Below are 7,512 nucleotides of genomic sequence, written 5' to 3'. Positions count from 1 at the left end.
ATTGTAGAAGGAACAAGTAGGACATTTCTTTACTATTTCTTTGGCTTGTTGCCAGGTTATGGAAAAATCCTTTTTTAAACCTTTACTATTGATGTGATGTTTTTTATAAAATTCTGAGGCCTCCAGCACATTTCCTATCAATAATTTATCAATCTCATCATTGCCTTGTGCTAGAGGGCCTGGCAGACCAGTATGGGATCGAATGTGAGTTATATATAAAGGATGATTCCTTTTCCTGATTGTATCTTGTAATTGAATAAATAGTGAAGTTAATTCTGAAGCATCAGGGATAAATTCTGCAGTCTCAATATGTAACACCACTCTTTCAGCATACTGAGAGTCAGTTGCTATGTTGAGAGGTTCTGAAAAATCCATTAATACCAACAGAATAGCATACAATTCTGATTTTTGAACTGAATTATACGGACTTTGAACCACTTTACTTAAATTTTCTGATTTGTAACCTGCCTTTCCTTCTTTGTTGGCATCTGTATAAAATGTACGAACTCCAGATATGGGTTTTTGCCGTACAATTCGAGGCAAGATCCAATCAGCTCTCTTTATAAGATCAATTCTATTGCTTTTGGGATATTTGCTGTTAATTTCTCCCAAAAAATTACTGCAAGCTCTTTGCCAAGGTTCACTTTCTGTCCATAATTTTTCAATGTCCTCCTTAGTTAATGGTACGACAATTTCTGCTGGGTCTATGCCTGCTAATTGACGAAGCCTCAGTTTTCCTTTGTAAATCAAGTCAGAGATTTTTTCCACATAAGTTTTTAATTTTTTATTTGTTTTATTTGGTAAAAATATCCATTCCAATATAATATCTTCCTTCTGCATTAATATTCCAGTAGGAGAACGCCTAGAAGGTAAAATAACCAAAATGCAATCCAGCTTTGGATCAATACGATCCATGTGTCCTTCATGCACTTTCTTTTCTACCAAGGCCAATTCTTTCTCAGCTTCAGGTGATAATTCTCTTGGACTATTTAAGTCCTTGTCACCTTCTAAGGTTTTGAACAAATTAGTCAGTTCATCATTTTTTACCCCAACAATAGTTCGTAGATGAGAAATATCTCCAAATAATCTTTGAAAGTCATTAAGAGTCTGTAGTCTATCTCTCCGAATTTGCACCTTTTGGGGTCTAATTTTTTGTAGCTCTATTTTATATCCTAAATAATTAATAGAATCTCCTCTTTGTATCTTTTCAGGAGCAATTTGTAATCCCCAGCAAGGCAAAATTTTCTTTACTTCTTCAAACATTATTTCTAAAGTATCTGCATTTGAGTCAGCTAGTAAAATATCGTCCATATAATGATAAATTATAGATTTAGGAAATTTTTTACGTATCACTTCCAATGGCTGTTGTACAAAATATTGGCACAGAGTTGGGCTATTCAACATTCCCTGAGGGAGGACCCTCCATTGAAATCTTTTAACCGGTTGAGAATTATTATAAGTAGGCACTGTAAAAGCAAATCTTTCTTTGTCTTTTTCTTGTAAGGGTATTGAAAAGAAACAGTCTTTTAAATCAATAACTATGAGAGGCCATCTTTTTGGTAACAGAGTAGGCAAAGGCATCCCAGATTGTAGAGAGCCCATTGGCTGAATTACTTTGTTAATTGCTCTAAGGTCTGTTACCATTCTCCATTTACCAGATTTCTTTTTAATAACAAATACAGGAGAATTCCAAGGGCTGGTTGATTCTTCAATATGCTGAGCATTTAACTGTTCTTCTACCAGCTCTTCTAAAGCCTGGAGTTTCTCTGTTGTTAAAGGCCATTGCTGGACCCATACAGGCTTGTCTGTTAACCATTTTAAAGGTAGAGCTGTTGGTGTCTTTGGAAGATCATCAGTTATTGTGCCCTGTTCTTGTATAATATGGATGGCTGGTGACCACTCATTAGAACAATATCTTCTAATATTTCTCTCAGTAACATGTGCTAGTTTATGATTTGTTTCTGAGATTGGAGGGATGTTAATCTGAGTATTCCATTGTTGCAACAAGTCTCGACCCCACAGGTTCATAGTTATGTTAGCCACATATGGTTTTAATTTTCCTCTCTGTCCTTCTGGACCTATACATTCGAGCCATCTTGCACTCTGTTTCACCTGAGATAATGTCCCAATTCCTAACAGTTGAACGTTTACCTCCTGAAGAGGCCAAGTTGGATGCCAAAATTCTGGTGCAATTATGGTAACGTCCGCACCTGTGTCTACCAGACCAGACAACAAAACACCATTTATTTTTATTGTTAATTTTGGTCTTTGTTCATTAATAGAAGTTTGCCAAAAAATTTTCTTTATGTTTTCTCCTGAATTTTCTATTCTCTCTGTTTCATCATCCTGACCAGCATGATTTATTCCAATAGGCATTTGGTTATTTAATCGCTCTCCAGAGCAGGCATTTCCTCTATGGCTGCAGGAAAGGTTTGAACTGGATTTGTACTGGGGGCCTGCCTGAGGCCCCTCTGGGAGTTTCCCGAAGACTGAGGCAAAGGATTATCCTGTCTGTCCTTTGTTGATCTACATTCGTTGGTCCAGTGTTTTCCCTTACCACACCTTCTGCATACTCCAGAAGGAAGGGGCATTCTGCTGCCATTGTTCCTTGAAGAAACATTGTTTCTGAGAATGACCTGTCTACAGTCCCTTTTCAAATGTCCTTGCTTTCCACATCCAAAACATCTAACACTCCTCAAACCTTTTGAAATTACTTCTCCTACCAATGTATCATCATGCTCATCAGCTTCAACATTAATTGTTTCTCTAATCCAATCTTCCATAGGTGCAGATCTTGCCCTTAATGGCCTGATTATTCTTTTGCATGCTGCATTCGCATTCTCAAAGGCCAAAGATTCAATTATTGCCTTACTAGCTTCTGAATCTGAGACCATTCTCTTTACTGCTGAAGCCAGTCTTTGTAAAAAATCTGTAAAAGACTCTTTTGGGCCTTGCATCACCTTTGTAAATGACTCAGATTTTTTTCCTGGTTCCTCAACTCTGTCCCATGCATTCAAGGCTGCCGTTCGACATAAAATTAGGGTTTGGACATCATATAAACATTGTGTTTGTGCTGAAGCATATTGGCCTTCGCCCATAAGCTGATCCTGGCAAACTTGTATTCCTTTATCCCTCCATTGTTTTTCTATGTTTTTAGCCTCCTCCTTAAACCAAGTCAGAAATTGAAGTCTCTGGCTGGGTTCCAGAACACCTTGTGCAAGGTCCCGCCAGTCCTGTGGTACTATCCTATTATATGTTGACCAAGTGTTTAACATTTGCTTTACATATGGGGAATGCATGCCATAAGATACTATTGCCTCCTTAAACCTTTTTAAATCCAACATTTCAATTGGAGCCCAAGTATTTTGTGTAGCCATTTGATCAGGCATCTGCTGTACAGTTACAGGATAAATTAAGGGTGACTGTGTGAAAACAGGCTTTCTTTCTGCAACCTTATGATCCTGACTTGAAACAACTTCACTGTTAATTTCTTCTGTCTGAATTTTTACAGGTTTAACAAGTTCTTCTAAAGCTGTTATCCTGGCACTTAAATTGACTATCTTTTTAAATATTAAAATGTGGATTATTATAGTGATAAGGTGCATAATTCCACCAATACTAATATTATATAGTTGTTCCATTGCCAGACTGCCTAAAATTTCGAACAAAAACCAATTTTCTTCCAATGTACACATAAAACCCATTTGTTTTTTAATGTGGAAAAAAATTCTCTTTTAGATAGTTTCCTTTAAAATATCTGATATATTATGACTTACCAAATCTGCGTAGAACAGTAGAAATCCGAGGGGATTTTCAAAGCAGCCACCTAGTGTCCCAGGTGTAAATCCAAAGAGAAAGAGAGAGAGAGAGAGAGAGAGAGAGAGAGAGAGAGAGAGAGAGAACAAGAAAGCGTAGCTGGCTAAAGTTTAAATGCAGCCACGTGTTCCCTCTTGTGCCGAGTCAAGGCTTGGGTCTGACTTTCTTAAGCTCCGACCACGTGCGTTGGCTTTACAGGCATGGCCCTGTTCGGCAGGGCAGGTCTGAGTTGTTTGTAGCACCGGCTTTAAGCAAGCAGGATTTAAGCAAGCAGCTCACCGATAGTCCAGCCTGAGGTCAAGCAGAACTAGACCCAGGCTAAGAAGCCGCTGCTCGGACTAAGAAGCCGATCGCCGCCGGCCGCCACGGGCCGCCGCTGCCGCCGCCGCTGCCGCCGCGGGCCGCCTGCCGCCCTTGCGGGAAAGTGGACCTGCCTCCAAGCCAAGCAGTTTTTAATGGATTCTTGTCACATTGGGCGCCAGATGTTGATGTAACCAACCGTCTTATTAAATAAGAAACACAGAAACAATGTAAAAGAGAGAGCCGAGAAGTCAGAGCTCAGAGCTAAAATCTCACCCTCCCTCCTGCTGTCCCAGCTTCGCGAAAAGAGACCTACTTCCTGTCGGTTCATTTTTTTATAGTATGTTGTTCTGCCTTCTCATTGGTTGTAAACCCAAACGCATGACTGCCTTGTCACTGTCTGAATGTACAGCCCCCTAGGTCTTAAAGGCATATGTCTCCAATGCTGACTGTATCCCTGAACACACAGAGATCTTATGGGATTAAAGGCGTGTGCCACCACCACCACACTCTTGCTATGGCTCTAATAGCTCTGCATCCCAGACAACTTTATTTATTAACATACAATCAAAATAATAATTCAGTACAATTAGATTACCACCACAGCCAAGTAAGGAAAGAATTGGCTAGTTAGGTAAATCTATGAGGAAAGATGCCTAAGTGAGATGCTCCACTGACTGGGGCACCTCAGACACATCTGATACCTCCCAAAACTGTTTTGAACAATCCCCACACTATATTTCTCAGTCATGTAAAAGATTGAATGCAGAATTAAAAGTTCCACAAAGAAAACAAAAATGTTGCATGGTTTTGTTGCTGTTGTGGTTTTCTGAGACAGAGTGTCCATGTATCCTAGACTGTCCTGGAATTGATTATGCAGTCAAGGATGATCTTGAATTTCTGTTTTTCACATACCTGCCTCCCCAGGGCTAAGACTATAGAAATTCACCTCCATATCTAGTTTGCATGATGCTGGAGTTCAAATTTTGTGCATGGAAGACAATCATCCTACATACTGAGCTGCATCCTAGCCCAAGGATTTCCTCTTATAGATGGTGTTCTCTTTATTGTTTTACATTTTAGGCAGAAAGGAAAACTTGAAATAGTCATGAGGAATGACATGATGAAACACACCCATCTTCCTTGCTTCTCTCTTTACAATCTCTTCACTATTAATATTGTTTTTTGTTTTTGTTTTTGTTGTTTTGATTTGTCTTGTTTTTGTCTGTGCTGGGGATGGAACCCAGTACTTTGGACATTGTAGGCTACTCTTCTACCACTGAATTATACCCACTATCAGGTTTATTTTGACTCTTCATTTTAAACATAAGCAAACACAGTCCCACAATCTCTAGAGGTAGGAACGATAACCTGGTAAACTGTGGTGAGTTCCACCGACTCTCCAAACATCCTCACAGCAGTTTATTTCTGCTAGGGGTAGTATTAGTGACTTTTTGTTGCTGTGAAAATACCATGGCCCAAAGAAATTTAGGTTAAAAAGAGTTTAGTATGTTTTGTAGTTCCAGAGGGATTGTGTCCACAATCGAGTAAAAAGCATTATAGCAGGAGTAAGAAGCCAACCTGGTGGTCTGAGGCTGAGATGTCGCATTTCAACTACATACAGTAGCAGTTTTAAATAAAATTTTCTTATCTATTTATTTAAAAAGTTTCACACAGTTATCTATTGTGTGGTGAGCATATTTCCTTACCTGCAATTTTCCATTTCCCAACCTAACCTTTATATTTGTGTCCTTTGTTTCTCTAGACAATTTTACTTCTACGTAAATTTTACATGTACATGCATAATTTTTTGTGGCTATGTAAAATCAGAGCCACAGAGACAATTGAACATCAATGTTTATTTTATTATTCACAACAGCTAAATTATGGGACCAACCTAGTTGTTCAACAGCAGAGGAAAGGCTGAGGAAAAGGTGGTTTATATACACAATGGAATTTTTTTTCATCCCTAAAGAAGAATGAGGTTCTGCTGCTTGTAGGAAAACAGATGCAACTGGAGATAATCATATTAAGCAAATTAAGCCAGCCTCAGAAGGACAAATACGTGCTTTCTTTCAATGGTGCCTTTTCAGTAACTCTTCTGTGACCCTAGTCTAGTAGGTGTTAGGGAAAAGATGCTTTCCTATATAAAACACTTTCTAAGCATTGATTTTAATTGTGCATAATGCACAGAATAGACAGAGTTGAGCAGTACACAGATGTAGGCTTATGTGCAGAATCTGGAAATGTGTATTGATCAAAGAATGTGTGAAAAAATAAGACAAAAAACACCTGGTGTGGACCTGTGCTCTAGAAATTGAGGTGGCTGCACTTGTAGGGACAAGGCAGCAATCTGGCTGGTTATAGGCTGTAGAGAATAAGGGAAAACCATGCCTTTCATAGATGTTCCAGAATGAATCCAGCTGGGTACTGGCTGTGGGGTCAGAGCTGGGAATTATAGAACCTGGCATGGGGAAGCAAAGTAGACACCAAAAGCAGGGCACCCAGGAACTGCCACCCAGGGGAAACTTAGCTTTGCAACCTAAGCCTTAGTCTTGATAATCAGCTTGATTAAAGTCAACTAGGAGACACTCATATTTGCTGGTATGTGAGAACTTCAGAGAGGATTCACTGACAGAAGAACTGGGGCACCTTCTGGCAGCAGCACAGATACAGAGAGGTCTGGGGGCAGAGCAGTGCTACCTGTCTGCCTACCCTTGGTGCTATTTGTCTGCTCACCTCCAGTACCTCCTGCATGGTCACCTTCAGGGCTTCCTGCATGCTCACCTCCAGTACTTCCTGCATGGTCACCTTCAGGGCTTCCTGCATGCTCACCTCCAGTACTTCCTGCATGCTCACCTCCAGTACTTCCTGCACGCCCACCTTCAGTACTTCCTGCTTGCCTATCTTCAGTACTTCCTTTCTTCTTGTAACATATTTTGTCTTCATAATTAATTAATTATTATATTGGGGATGGCTAGTAATTGCCCAGACTTCAGGTGTTTGAGCTTCCTTGTCCTGAATGGCCACCAAGACACAGATGTCTCAGGGATATGGTCAAGATTCCTCCTGTCTAATTTTGTAGTTAAAAATATCCTATGTGAATAGTAGAATTTTTTTCAGAATCTTAAAGTCATGGGCTGAAATTTCCTTGGTTATCTTCAGAAGGATACATTCTGATTCTCTATCTATCCATTTAATCATTTATTTCTTCATTCAACAAACATAAATTTACTGCATGTTGTAGTCTAGGTGCTGTCTTAGAAACTGGAACAAAAGCAAACAATTACAGATTGTTCAATATTCCTGAAAATACAAACTATCACCAATAGTTTTTGTAATTATAACAGGGTTGCATTGTATGCTCAAATTTTGGAAGATTACAATGATGAACAT

This window comes from Peromyscus maniculatus, chromosome 11, assembly GCF_049852395.1.
Source record: "Peromyscus maniculatus bairdii isolate BWxNUB_F1_BW_parent chromosome 11, HU_Pman_BW_mat_3.1, whole genome shotgun sequence".
NCBI classification, from domain to species: domain Eukaryota; kingdom Metazoa; phylum Chordata; class Mammalia; order Rodentia; family Cricetidae; genus Peromyscus; species Peromyscus maniculatus.
This window is presented reverse-complemented; position numbering follows the sequence as displayed.